The sequence below is a fragment of the Pristiophorus japonicus genome, chromosome 11 (assembly GCF_044704955.1).
Source record: "Pristiophorus japonicus isolate sPriJap1 chromosome 11, sPriJap1.hap1, whole genome shotgun sequence".
NCBI lineage: Eukaryota > Metazoa > Chordata > Chondrichthyes > Pristiophoridae > Pristiophorus > Pristiophorus japonicus.
The window spans coordinates 175,889,811-175,903,349 of NC_091987.1; the positions used below are offsets into that span (position 1 = coordinate 175,889,811).

General features: G+C 48.3%; 1 protein-coding gene across 2 annotated transcripts in view; it reads right to left on the minus strand.

Annotated features, from left to right (window-relative positions):
* LOC139276378 (CMP-N-acetylneuraminate-beta-galactosamide-alpha-2,3-sialyltransferase 4-like) overlaps positions 1 to 13,539 on the minus strand; it is a 280,344-nt gene that overhangs the window by 38,761 nt on the left and 228,044 nt on the right. Inside the window, exon 15 of one of the 2 annotated variants that reach the window (XM_070894275.1) lies at positions 10,748 to 13,101. The exons of the other annotated variant lie outside the window; for it this stretch is intronic. The gene's annotated coding sequence lies outside the window, so the exon portion shown is untranslated. Of the gene's footprint in view, positions 1 to 10,747; positions 13,102 to 13,539 lie in introns of those variants that run through there. 2 annotated transcript variants of the gene reach the window in all.

A 13,539-nucleotide genomic window follows, 5' to 3' on the forward strand; every position in this document is an offset into this window, starting at 1 on the left:
AGGAGGGATATAATTGCTTTGGAGGTAGTTCAGAGAAGATTCACTAGGATGATGCCTAAGATGAAGGGGTTGTTTTATGAAGAAAGGTTGAGCAGGTTGGGCCTATACACATTGGCGTTCAGAAGAATGAGAGGGGATCTTATTGAAACATATAAGATTCTGAGGGAGCTTGACAGGATCGATGCAGAGAGGATGTTTCCACTCGTGGGGGAATCTAGAACTAGGGGGCATAGTTTCAGAATAAAGTGTCGCCCATTTAAAACGGAGATGAGGAGGAATTTCTTCTCTTGGAGGGTTGTGAATATTTGGAATTCTCTGCCCCAGAGAGCTGTGGAGGCTGGGTCATTGAATATATTTAAGGTGGAGATAGACAGATTTTTGAACTCTTGGGTAGTCCAGGGTTATGGGGAGTGGGCAGGGAAGTGGAGTTGTGGCCAAAATCAGATCTGCCATGATCTCATTGAATGGCGGAGCAGGCTCGAGGGGCCAAATGACCTACTCCTGCTCCTATTTCTTATGTTCTGCCAGAGGAAAGTGATCAGCTGTGAGTTGAGAGTTTTTGTAGCATATTTCATGCTGTCATCTAATCATCTGGATCAATGGACACTCAACTTCCGCCTTGGGTTGACGGACCTGCGTGATTTCCGTGGTCATCCAGGGAATTTTGAAAGGTAGGTTTAAAAAGATTCTTAAGAGTCTGACAACTAAGTGATAATGATCTGAGTTAGCTCACCCGCCTCTGCCGTTCGGGTCGCTGCTGTGCCAGCAATCATGCCCGAGGGAAAGGCGTGTGGGAGCGGGATGACGGCGGGTATCTGACCCACTCCAACGTGTTGCAAATTTCCCACCTGACTCACCTCTGATCGCGCCCGCACGACCCCATAAAATTTCGGCACTTGTGTCAGCTTGGCTCAGGTGATGACCCTTTCACCTCTGCATCAGACAGTTGTCAGTTCAAATCTTGAGCAGATCTTATAGGAAAATATGTCAGTACTGAGAGAGTGCTGTGATATTCAAGGTCCTCTTTCAGATGAGATGTAAAGCCAAGTTTTGTCTACCTATTCGTGTAGATGTGGAAGTTCTTGTGACACTATTCACAACTTTGTCACAAGTTCCAACTATTTCCTGCATCAATAAATTTCTCAAAACCCCTCTCTTCACTAAATGACCCATCTAGAGGAAATAGTCTTTCTCTATGTAATCTATTAAAATGCTGCATTAGTTTAGAAACATACATTAAATCTCCTTTGAGCCCTCTCTGCTTCAGTGACTATTTTCCAAGTATTTCAAGTTTGTCTTTGATGCCATCCTTCACTCAACAGCAATGCGCTTGTCTCTGAGTCAGTCGGCTGTGGGTTCAAATCCCACTCCAGACACTGGAGCACAAAATCTAAGCTGACATTCCAGGGCAGTACTGGGAGAGTGCTGCATTGTCAAAGGTGCCATTTTTCAGATGAGACTTTAAACCGAGGACCCGTCTGCTCTCTCAGGTGGACGCAAAAGACCCCATGACACGATCTGAAGAAGAGAAAGGGAGTTGTCCCTGGTGTCCTGGGCTAATATTTATCCCTCAGCCAACATCACTAAAACAGGTGATCTGGTCAATTATTTCATTGCTGTTTGTGGGACCTTGCTGTGTGCAAGTTATCTGTCGCATTTCCGGCATTACAACAGTGACTACACTTCAAAAGTACTTCATTGGCTGGGAAGCACTTTGGGACATCCACAGGGTGAAAAGTATTACAGACAACTCTCGATTATCCGTACACGGATCTAACGCAGAACCTGCTGCAACGGCACTTTTAAAAACTCTGATTCTGTCCCGTGTACAGCTGCACACGACCATTAAACCCACCCCACACACAGTCCTGCGCTGATACACAGCATTATCACTACACACAGAGGAAGGGCTTTATTTTATAATAAAGTTTATTGCTGTTTCGACCTTAAAGAGATACTTGTAGAGCAATCAAATTAACTCGGACCTGGACCGTCTGTCCGCTCATACTGCGACCCATCCTCACGTTATCGGATCGAAGGCATTGCTCCCAACCACGCTCTTTTAAGGCACTGTCAAAATCATCACGCTGGAAGCAAGTACAGAGGGGCAAAAGATTTATCTAATTCTTCCTCCCTTCCCTGCCGTCTTTCCATTTTCTGATATTGGTGAATGTGCTCTTGTGCAGTCTGGAGTATCACTGAGGGTGCCGCCCCGGGGGTAAGTAAAGCCGAGTCTCATTCGACCTCCAGCAGTTGAAGCCTTTAGACTGGCCATTTTAAGAAAAAGTAGACACAGTATAACATGGGTCTCTTCACTTTGTATTAAAATGAATAGGTGGACAATCCCATACTGGAGTGCACAGAAGCAGAAAAGCATCAAAGTACTGTCATGTATCTTACATTATTATATATAACTGTATCCTAACATGGAAAATGGTGACATGATAGGTCCAAGTCAGCATGGATTTGTGAAAGGGAAATCATGCTTGACAAATCTTCTGGAATTTTTTGAGGATGTTTCCAGTAAAGTAGACAAAGGAGAACCAGTTGATGTTGTATATTTGGACTTTCAGAAGGCTTTCGACAAGGTCCCACACAAGAGATTAATGTGTAAAGTTAAAGCACATGAGATTGGGGGTAGTGTGCTGACGTGGATTGAGAACTGGTTGTCAGACAGGAAGCAAAGAGTAGGAGTAAATGGGTACTTTTCAGAATGGCAGGCAGTGACTAGTGGGGTACCGCAGGGTTCTGTGCTGGGGCCCCAACTGTTTACATTGTACATTAATGATTTAGAAGAGGGGGTTAAATGTAGTATCTCCAAATTTGCGGATGACACTAAGTTGGGTGGCAGTGTGAGCTGCGAGGAGGATGCTATGAGGCTGCAGAGTGTCTTGGATAGGTTAGGTGAGTGGGCAAATGCATGGCAGATGAAGTATAATGTGGATAAATGTGAGGTTATCCACTTTGGTGGTAAAAAGAGAGAGACAGACTATTATCTGAATGGTGACAGATTAGGAAAAGGGAAGGTGCAACGAGACCTGGGTGTCATGGTACATCAGTCATTGAAGGTTGGCATGCAGGTACAGCAGGCGGTTAAGAAAGCAAATGGCATGTTGGCCTTCATAGCGAGGGGATTTGAGTACAGGGGCAGGGAGGTGTTGCTACAGTTGTACAGGGCCTTGGTGAGGCCACACCTGGAGTATTGTGTACAGTTTTGGTCTCCTAACTTGAGGAAGGACATTCTTGCTATTGAGGGAGTGCAGCGAAGATTCACCAGACTGATTCCCGGGATGGTGGGACTGACCTATCAAGAAAGACTGGATCAACTGGGCTTGTATTCACTGGAGTTCAGAAGAATGAGCGGGGACCTCATAGAAACGTTTAAAATTCTGAAGGGTTTAGACAGGTTAGATGCAGAAAGAATGTTCCCAATGTTGGCGAAGTCCAGAACCAGGGGTCACAGTCTGAGGATAAGGGGTAAGCCATTTAGGACCGAGATGAGAAGAAACTTCTTCACCCAGAGAGTGGTGAACCTGTGGAATTCTCTACCACAGAAAGTTGTTGAGGCCAATTCACTAAATATATTCAAAAGGGAGTTAGATGAAGTCCTTACTACTCGGGGGATCAAGGGGTATGGCGAGAAAGCAGGAATGGGGTACTGAAGTTTCATGTTCAGCCATGAACTCATTGAATGGCGGTGCAAGCTAGAAGGGCTGAATGGCCTGCTCCTGCACCTATTTTCTATGTTGCTATGTTTCTATGCTATACATGACTGTAATAAGATGTGACCTGTAACCACCAGCATACCTTACCACCGGGGGTGCACTTGCATGAGACAGGTATATAAGGGCAGGTCTCAGGCAAGTGCAGCATTCCAGAGCTGTGAAATAAAGGTGCAGGTCCAGAGTGACCTTGACTTCACTACATGCCTCGTGTGAATCTGTACTGAGGGGACAGGACTTTACAGTGGAGATGGGTTACGGGATTACAGAATCCACAGAATGGCGAACAATGGATCAGATGAAAAGTACAATGCGGGAGACAATTGGGAGGACTTTATAGAAAGGCTCCAGCAAAGCTTTGTAACCAAAGACTGGTTAGGCGATGATAAGGCAGACAAGAAAAGAGTCCATCTCTTGACCAGCTGTGGCTCGAAAACATACGCTTTAATGAAGGATCTGTTGGCACCCGAGAAACCAGCAAGAAAGTCGTTTGAGGAGTTGAGCACACTAGTAAGTGACCACATGAAGCCAGCGAGCAGCCTACACATGGCCAGACACAGGTTCTACAACTACAGACGCTGTGTGGGCCAGAGCATACCCGACTTCGTGGCGGAACTTCGGAGGTTGGCTAGTTTATGTCAGTTCTCCGATGAACTGAGGAGAGAAATGCTGAGAGACTTTTTCATTGAAGGAATAGGCCACGCAGGCATATTCCGAAAGCTCATAGAGACCAAGAACCTGACCTTAGAGGCAGCAGCACTGGTTGCACAGATATTCTTGGTAGGGGAAGAAGAAACGAGGTTGATTTACAATGCAGGTACGACAACTAACGAAATATTGGAACAAGAAGTTCACAGCACTAAACAAGCTGCTACCCCCACACACAGACAAAACCGGGAGAACAGGTTCTCGACAGCAGGCAGAAGCCATCAAGGGCCACAGGAACGGCCGTTCACACCTTATCAACCCACAATGCGAGCAATCAACTACAAACTGAGAGAATCTCAAGAGAGATCAGCCAGATGCAGCTCATTCTTTGGAAACTCTTTGAACAATGGAACAGGTCTGTGCTGGAGGTTTGGGGTTGGGCACTCGGCAAGGGGATGTCGATTTCAGCAGGCTGTTTGCAGAAATTGTGAATATGCAGGGCATTTGGCCAGCATGTGCAAAAAAATGGCAGCTCCGCTGGTATACAAATCGGATGGGTCGGAAAGCGGACCAGAAGATGGTGGGGAGAGTACCCGGGACACCGGTGTACAGCAGGTCAACACGATCAATGGCCGCTGCTCCTACAACAGGACGCCTCCTATAATGATGAGGGTCCTACTCAACGGGATATCTGTCAACATGGAGCTGGATACGGGAGCGAACCAATCTCTCATGGGCGCTCAAAAATTTGAACAACTGTGGCCGCATAAAAGAGACAGACCAAAACTCACAAGGGTCGACACCACACTATACCAAAGAAATCGTACCAGTCCTCGGCAGCGCCATGCTCTCTGTCACACACAAAGGGACAGTGTCCCCGGAGACCCCCCAGCACTGCTGGGGAGAAGCTGGCTGGCAAAACTAAACTGGAAATGGGATGATTTCCATGCCATGTCATTAGAGGAACGGATCTCCTGCTCAACAGTGATAAAGCGATTTGAACATCTCTTTCAGCCAGGTGTGGGCACTTTCAAAGGGGCCAAAGTCAAAATCTACATCACACAGGGCGCTAGACCGGTCCATCACAAGGCCAGAGCTATACCCTATGTGATGAGGGAAAAGATTGAACACGAACCAGACAGACTTCTGCGGGAAGGCATTATATCACCTGTGGAATTTAGCGACTGGGCAAGTCCCATCATCCCAGTCATGAAGCCTGATGGATCCGTACGAATCTGTGGTGACTACAAATCTACCATAAACAGAGTTTCCCTACAGGACCAGTACCCGCTGCCCAGAGCGGAGGACTTATTTGCCACATTGGCTGGAGGTAAACTTTTCTCAAAATTAGACCTCACATCTGCGTATATGACGCAAGAATTGACCGAGGAATCCAAGCTACTCACCACCATCAACACACAGAGAGGCCATTTCATGTACAATCGATGCCCATTCGGCATCAGGTCGGCAGCTGCCATATTCCAGTGCAACATGGAGAGTCTGCTCACGTCCATCCCGGGGACGGTTGTATTTTTAGACGACATACTTATCACGGGCAGGAACACCGACTCCCATCTCCGTAATTTGGAGGAAGTACTAAGCGGTTGGATCGGTTAGGCCAATGAGTCAAGAAATCCAAGTGCCTGTTTCTCGCACCCGAGGTTGAATTTTTGGGCAGAAGGATTGCCGCTGATGGAATCCACCCAACAGAGTCCAAAACAGAAGCAATTCGCCTGGCACCCAGGCCCCGGAATGTCTCAGAACTGTGCGCCTTTCTCGGGCGACTCAATTACTTTGGGAACTTTATGCCAAACTTAAGCACGCTGCTGGAGCCTCTCCACGTGCTACTCAGGAAGGGGTGCGATTGGTTTTGGGGGGACGCCCAGGAATGCGCCTTCAATAAGGCACGCAACCTTCTGTGTTCCAACAGTGTTTTGACTTTCTTTGACCCAGGTAAAAAGCTAGTTCTCACATGCGATGCGTCAGCGTATGGGGTCGGGTGCATTTTGCAACATGTCAATAGTGCGGGCAAATTACAACCCATAGCTTATGCCTCCAGGTCACTTTCGCGGGCGGAGCGCGGGTAAGGAATGGTAGAGAAGGAGGCGCCCGCGTGCGTGTACGGTGTCAAAAAGATGCACCGATATCTTTTCGGGCCAAGTTCGCGTTAGAAGCCGACCACAAGCCCCTCACCTCCCTCCTATCTGAGAGCAAGGCAATAAACGCCAACGCCTCGGCGCGAATTCAACGGTGGCCACTCATGCTGGCGTCCTACGACTATACCATAAGGCATAGACCAGGCACTGACAACTGTGCCGACACGCTCAACAGGCTACCCCTGGCGACCACGGAAGGATCTGACGAACAAGACTGTGAGATAGTCATGGCAATCAATGCCTTTGAGTCCACAGGTTCGCCCATGACGGCTCGCCAAATCAGAGCCTGGACGGCCAGCGACCCCACGTTATCCTGAGGAAAAAGATGTGTCCTAACCGGTTACTGGGCAGAGGCTCGCGATGGCTGCCCCGAGGAATTAAAACCCTTTCACAGGCGCATGCATGAGCTATCACTACAAGCAGACTGCCTGATGTGGGGCAGCCGAGTAGTCATACCTCTGCGAGGCAGAGAGGCATTTGTCCGGGAGCTCCACCACAAGCACCCAGGGATCGTTCTCATGAAGGCCATAGCCAGATCCCACGGCTGGTAGCCTGGTATTGACGCGGACCTGGAGCTCTGCGTTCGAAGGTGCACCATTTGTGCCCAACTCAGCAATGCCTCCAGGGAGGCTCCACTGAGCCCCTGGCCTACCAAACCGTGGTCGCGGGTGCACGTAGACTATGCAGGCCCATTCATGGGCAAAATGTTCCTCGTAGCTTTAGATGCATTTTCAAAGTGCACCATTTTAAATTCGAGCACAACCTCCACCACTGTGGAGAGCCTCGCAATCATGTTTGCAACGCACGGAATCCTTGACATATTGGTCAGTGACAATGGTCCGTGCTTCACCAGCGCAGAATTCCAAGACTTTATAATTGACCACGGCATAAATCACATCAAGACGGCACCATTCAAGCCGACCTCCAACGGCCAGGCGGAGAGAGCAGTGCAAATCATTAAACAAGGCATGCTTAAAATCCAAGTCCCACGCTGCAGGGTCGCCTGTCGCGACTGCTGCTGGCATACAAATCTCATCCACACTCACTGACTGGGATCCCCCCCGCGCAACTGTTGATGAAAAGGACTTTAAAAACAAGGCTCTCATTAATCCTTCCAGACATGCATGAAATCGTTGAGGCAAAGCGCCGTAAGCTGACTGAGTACCATGACAGAAATTCGAGGGGGAGATGGAATGAGATAGGGGACAAAGTGTTTGTACTAAACTATGGCAGGGGTCCCAAATGGCTTGCAGGGACAGTAACAGGCTACTGGTAGTACAAATGGACAATGGCAAAACCTGCCGGAGGCATGTAGACCAAGTCAAAAGCAGATTTACCAACAACACTGCGGAACCAGAGGCAGACTACAATGTGGAACTCGCACCACACCTGGTGGACAGACAGAGGGAACAACCTGAGGAAAGGGCAATCCCAACAGACAGCCCAGGCGAGTCAACAACAATCACACCAATCGAAACAGACAGCCTAGGCGAGATACCAGCAACCACACCCAAAGAAAAACAGACACCAAGGCAAACAACTGAATCACAACTCAGATGCTCCACACGAGAGCATAGACCACCTGAGAGACTGAACCTATAAAGACAATAAGACCTTGGGGGAGGGTGATGTCATGTATCTTACAAGAGGCAGGTATATACAGGTCTCAGACAAGTGCAGCATTCTAGAGCTGTGAAATAAAGGTGCAGGTCCAGAGTGACCTTGACTTCACTACATGCCTCGTGTGAATCTGTACTGAGGGGACAGGACTTTACAAGTACTGTATAACTTTGGGACCCAAACATTTTCGGCAAGTACGTGCACTCGCCTTAGCGGCAAAATCGTTTACCCGGAATAGCCCGATTCCCGAGGGCCCAGGATAATCGAGAGTTGCCTGTATATAAATGCATGTTCTTTGTTTACAATAGATGTCAGCTGTATCCAAAAGTTGAAATTTTACATTCCAGTAATTAAATGTGCAAAAAAACTGACTCACTACAAGTCTGAACAATGAGTCACGCTCCATGCACTTCACACCCAACCACTGAACTACTGAAAAGAACCACACTCCCAGCAAAAAAAGATTTGATTTAGAAACATTTTCGATGAAGGTTTGCTGCCTCAAATATTAGCATGTATTGTCTGTCTTTTTGTCTCTTTCTGTTTGTCTTTAACTAAGGGCAGAGGGACATACTAAAAACTTTAGTTAATTAATCTAATAACTAGAGGCATGGCAGCACTGTCGAGTTCACATCCTGTGCCACATAGGAAATCCTCAATGCTTCACGTGGCCTGGACGACCACATGTTCAGGCAGTGTCGCCAGCTACAGCAACTCAAGCGCCAAGTTTTGGAGCACGAGTGCCAGCTGAAGTTACTTCGGCGCATCCGCGAGGCTGAAAACTTCATAGATAGCACGTTTCTAGAGGTGGATACACTGCAGCTTAGGAGTGTGCGGGCAGAGAGGGAATGGGTGACTGCCGGACAGAAGAGGAGGACCAGGCAGGTAGTGCAGGAGACCCCTGAGTGCATCTCGCTCTCCAACCAGTATTCTGTTCTGAGTGCTGGTGGGGGCGATGTTTGCTCTGGGGTGTGCAGCCAGAGCCAAGTCCATGACACCACGGGTGGTTCAGCTGCACGGCGGGGGGAGGAAAAAGAGTGGAAGATTCGATAATTAGGGGAGCAGGCAAGCATTCCTACAGCGACAGACGTGACTCCAGGATGGTATGTTGCCTCGCTGGTGCCAGGGTCGAGAATGTTACCGAGCGGCTGCAGGGCATTCTGGGGGGAAGAGGGTGAACAGACAGTGGTCGTGGTCCTTATTGGTACCAGTGACATAGGTAGAAAGAGAGATAAGGTCCTGCAGGTGGAGTTTAGGGAACTCGGAGATTAATAAGCAGAACCTCAAAGGTAGTAATCTCCAGCTTACTCCCAGTGCCACATGCTAATGAGTACAGAAATAGGAGGATAGAGCAGATGAATGTGTGGTTGGTGAGATGGTGCAGGAGGGAGGGCTTTAGTTTCCTGAGGCATTGGGACCGCTTCTGGGGGAGGTGGGACCTGTACAAGTTGGACGGGTTGCACCTCAACAGAGCCGGGACCAATATCGTCGTTGGGGAGGGGTTTCTAGTTATTCGGGAGTGTTTAAATTATCTTGACAGGGAGATGGGAACATTAAAATAGATTCAGAAGGGAGAGAAGCAAAACTGAAATTGGAAAGCAGAAGAGTTGAAAGTGAATTTGGAAGACAGAGGAAACAAGGGCTAGAAAATAGACAACAAGGGAGTTTGGCAGTGCTAAATGTGTGCCCCCTGCTCTAGTGGTAGATGTGTGGCCCCTGCTCTAGTGGTAGGTGTGTCTCCCTGCTCTTGTGGTAGATATGTGTCCCCTGCTCTAGTGGTAGGTGTGTGGCCCATGCTCTGGCTGTAGATGTGTGCCATCTGCTGCCAGGGCAACAACCGCCAATGTGCACCATAGCAATGGCACTGCCAGTGAATGTTAAGTTGACCTTCTCCCTTAATCTTTCACCACTGGCTCCTGCTGCCCTCTGGGAAGGATGCCCTGGTGTGACTCACACTTCTTGCAGCAGCAGCTCCAGTTGGTCAGCCACCAAATACTGTCCACAATCTCCAATTCCGGGCCTCCATATCTATTGAGGCCGGCAGTGGATTTAACCAGCCACTCCCTCCACCACTGGCGCACTGTGGCTGCAGTGTGTACCATCTACAGGATGCGCTGCAGCAACTCGCCAAGGCTTCTTCGACAACACCTCCCAAACCCCACCAGCTATAAGGACAAGGGCAGCAGATGCATGGGAACACCACCATCTCCAAGTTCCCCTCCAAGTCACACACCATCCTGAGTGGACATGTATCACCGTTCCTTCATCGTTGCTGCGTCAACAAAGGGGAATTCCCTCCCACACAGCACTGAGGGAGCATCTTCCCCTCACTGACTGCAGCAGTTCTGAAAGGTCTCAAGGGCAGCTCGAAGTGGGCAATAAACGCTGGCCTTGCCAGCGCCTTCTTCGACGCATCCAAGTGATCTGCCTTTGGGATCCATCCGTCGCAAAGGCAGAATGGAGGCGTTCTGCATTGCTGACTGACCTCTGTTTCCTCAAACCACCAAAGTCCTGATTTCCACCCAAACTGTTTCGTCCACGGAGGCGTTGAGATTGTAAGAGCTGATCTGCTTGAAATATCAATCAAAGTGTACAATGGTGCCCTGGTCAAACATTCTTTAATTGGTATTTGAAAAACTACATTCAAGTCATACTAAAGATCCCAGATTCAACTCATGTACACAAAAGTACCTCTAACAACAACAGCTTGCATTTATATAGTGCCTTTAACATAGTAAAACATCTCAAGGCACTTCACAGGAGTATCATCAGACAAAAATTGACACTGAGCCACATAAGGAGACATTGGCACAGCTTGGTCAAAGTGGTAAGTTTTAAGGAGGGTCTTAATGGAGGAGCGAGAGAGGGAATTCCTTGGGGCCTCGACAGCTCAAGGCACTGCCGCCAATTATGGGGTGAAGGGAGTGGGGGATGGACGAGGCCAGAAATGTAGGGCTGGAGGTTACAGATAGGGAGGCAGAGGCAGAGCAAAGCCCTTTCGACTCTTGCCCCAAATATTTCCTGATCCAAATGTCAGAAGAGAGCTCTCTAATGCGCCATTGTGACATTTTCCTCATCAGCCGCCCTGTGGCCTGTGTGAGAGAAGTGGCCAATGAGTATGGGACCCCGGACAGTGTGTGCTGTGGGCCATTGCTCACCAGGAAGTAGGCAAAGACTGGCTCAACTTCATTCATATAAAACCTTTACAGCCAGCAGACTGTGGAAATGCTCATCGCACCAGTCCAGGGTGAATGGTGACACACTGCTCCATCCACCAATAGACCCCCTGTAAAACATACTTATAAAAGATAACAATATATTAACTCTTATTAACTCTTCTTATAACTTATCTTTATCCCTGATTGACTACTTCAAATTCACAGAGCGAGTGCAATCTGCTATATGCATGTGATGCTAATGATCTGGCCTTCCTCCAGAGTGTTGGCCTGAATTCTTGCTTCTTCAAGGCGAGGGAACTTCATTGCACTCAAATCCAGCCATCTTTCCGACGCCTATTTCAAACAGGGTCCAGAGAACAAAGTTCAACACTCACCAGCCCGATACAAGCCTGGGTGGGGTAGATGGATGGAAATCTTTAGGGGCCGGGTGGTGAAGCAACTGGCAGCAAGCTAGCTGGAGAAAGTAGCTCTGCAAGGGGCTGTGAGACATCACCTTGCACCCTGTCATATTCACTCACGGAGCAACAATCGCAGCAATAGCGCCATGTAGGAGCAGCAATGACCCTTAAAACCGATCTCACCCGTATCACCCGTTGCTTGGAGAAACATCCTCTTAATAGCAACATTTCAACATGGTTACCACAAATGCCTTGGAAGAAGTTAACTTTTTGTCTGAGGATCAAAAGATAGAGCCTGCACTTTCCCACAAGACTGTCCATTTTCATATTCTCAGATCCAGCAATTCGTTCCTTCATTTGTCATCCATTGGCGACTAATCCTTCAGAAAAAGTGCAAAACTGCAGGCACTTCGCAAATCACCGGGTTTCAAGGAAATGCCTTGATCTGAGAAGGAGGCACCACAAATAGTTACCACCTGCTGGTGTACAGTCATGTTTATTGCTGGCCTATGTTGCAAGGAGTTCTAAGCATAGGAGCATAGGAACAGGAGTCGGCCATTTCAGCCCTCCAGTCTAGGCTAAGAAACCTTCAATTTAAAAGCACAGTGGTCCCATACATAAAACAGTAAACTGCCCGAGGAGTGATGGTCAGTTGGGCAGACATCATCCCAATTCCCACCGTCTCCTAGGAGATAGAATTGACCGTATTTCCAATCGTCCATTGTTTCCACATCGAAGGACACTTTTTTTTCTGGGAATTTTTCTGAACACTGCTGATCATTGTTTGGTGGCACAATACTCTCCGAATGAGTTACATCTTTGGAAAAATAGCATTGGGAGGGAAAAATAGTCAAAACCCAAAATATGCAGCAGCTCGGCTGATGTGTGAGCTTCTCATAGCTGAGCGGCACAATGTCACTCGGTTTCCAGAGGTTTATTGCTGTTCAGTTCTAGTACACATCACCTTCTTCACAATGTAACTGAGTTCTGACATCTCCAGACACCCGAGAGTCAAGAAAAATTCCATCATATTGGTTACAAAAAGATTGGGTAGAGCTTCTAATCAGCAGTCCAAATGTTTAACATGCTCACCCGTATTTCCTGTGTTCACTGTTTAGCACTGTTAGTGCCCATTTAGTTAGCAGTATGAGCACATCACGTGTTGTTCCGTGAACTTTGACAATGGACGTTTTACCCTGTAATTGTCTCCTCTCCTGGCAAAGTAACTTTTAATTGCACGTGAGCTGCTCTTTGTGTTCACATTTTCAGGGCTCAATGTCGAAGAAATCCTCGAATGATCCAAGTCGTTGTGAGAATGGCCCCTGACCTTTCTGTTTCAGGCCGTGCAGTTATTTGCCCATCTGTGGTCCATTCGGGGCTGGTAACAGGAGGCCACAGTTCCCATCAAATGCCCATCACCATCGAGAGAATCCCACAACAATTTGAAAACAAAGAAAAGACAATATCTGCCGTGTTTTTGGAAATTAAAATCAAGAGGAGGCAGGCCAACAATAGTGAGGGGGCAATATTCTCCCTCCGCTGCCGAGCCCTAATCGGCATTCTCATGTTCCCACCTCCAACTTCCCCACAACCTTCATCACCCATTGCCACTTCCCCAGCCCATCCACCTCCCCCCCCCCCATTCCCCTCCTCCCCATTCCCCTCCCCCCATTCCACTTCCCCCCATTCAACTCCCCCCATTCCACTTCCCCCCATTCCACTTCCCCCCATTCCACTTCCCCCCATTCAACTCCCCCCATCCACCTCCCCCTTTCCACTTCCCCCCATTCCACTTCCCCCCATTCCACTTCCCCCC